The sequence below is a fragment of the Centruroides sculpturatus genome, unplaced genomic scaffold, assembly GCF_000671375.1.
Source record: "Centruroides sculpturatus isolate CEXI.00-Female unplaced genomic scaffold, Cexi_2.0 scaffold158, whole genome shotgun sequence".
Classification (NCBI taxonomy): domain Eukaryota; kingdom Metazoa; phylum Arthropoda; class Arachnida; order Scorpiones; family Buthidae; genus Centruroides; species Centruroides sculpturatus.
This window is the reverse complement of record NW_019384347.1, coordinates 587289-588431: the sequence shown is the minus strand read 5'-3', so window position 1 is coordinate 588431 and position 1143 is coordinate 587289. Positions and strand designations below refer to the sequence as shown.

Below are 1143 nucleotides of genomic sequence, written 5' to 3'. Positions count from 1 at the left end.
AAAGAGTGCCTAATTATTTAATTGTAAATTAGAAGCCGAAAAACGTGTAATTAAAAATTAAATAACAAAAGAAATAATTAATTAATTAGAATTAGAATTTCAAAATATAAATTTACAATTTGTAAAGGGGAAAAAACAAGAAAAAAATAATAATAATAAATACAAGTTTTAAACCATTCTCTATTTAATAAACAACTAAATAAAATATTACTATACGATAAGATTATAAACCCGTTCTCTTAAACTACGAGTCATTGTAAAAAGTATTTATATAAACCGCCATTTTTTTTTATTATTTATTTTTTAGTTAGTGCAGTTTATTGCATAGTTTCAGTCGCTATATCTGGTACATGACCTTGTGTAGTAATGAAAGTGCACGCAAAAGTAATGAAAGCATTCGCTGTTCACTGTCATAGGTGACATTTTATACCCGAAGGTGTTTCTCGGAATAAAAACTCTTAAATGGTATTTTTTAAGTATTCTCTTGGGAAATCTAACTGTTATTCTCCAAAGTATATTGTGCCTCTACAATTGCTACGAGTAGGCAGCAAAATACGAGGGTTAAGGATGGCTATTATCTTTTTAGTTTGGACTAAAAAGCTTAGCTAATCTAGTGATACTTAAGCAGCAACAGTCAAGAATTCGACTTAGCGTTTTTGGATAGTTTAAAAGGTAGAAAAGTAGTTTGCCACTTTTTTTTTTATACTTAATGTTCATCTAATTTCTTACATCGGGACAATAATGACCACTATTACCAAAGGATATTTTTTTTTTCTCTCTCTCTTATTTTTTTCTGAAGTGCCTGAACTGTTACAAACACTATTTACCGTTAATGAGAGCTGAGGATAGAAGAATTATATATCTTTTCTCAAGAATTACTCTCTGAAGATATTGATAAAACGATTTAAGTAATTACTAAAAATAAAAGTTAAAAAAATTCTTATTTATTTCTTCTTTTTAATTCTTAAGCAATATGTCGAGAGACTGTCTTTCATTTTACTAATTATCATTTTTGCTTTTAAAATTAATCTTATTTTTAATTTTTTTAAATATATTTTATATCAATTTAACTTGTCTAATTATGATTTAAATTGCTGTTAAATTAAATTTTTGCAACATAATCGTTTTATATAGGAAAAAAAA

At 25.7% G+C, this 1143-nt stretch overlaps 1 protein-coding gene across 3 annotated transcripts in view; it reads left to right on the top strand.

Moving 5' to 3' along the window:
• Positions 1 to 1143, top strand: part of LOC111636439 (hemicentin-2-like) — a 146901-nt gene that overhangs the window by 7256 nt on the left and 138502 nt on the right. For 2 of the 3 annotated variants that reach the window (XM_023381706.1, XM_023381695.1), the window contains exon 1: positions 248 to 672. The exons of the other annotated variant lie outside the window; for it this stretch is intronic. The gene's annotated coding sequence lies outside the window, so the exon portion shown is untranslated. Of the gene's footprint in view, positions 1 to 247; positions 673 to 1143 lie in introns of those variants that run through there. 3 annotated transcript variants of the gene reach the window in all.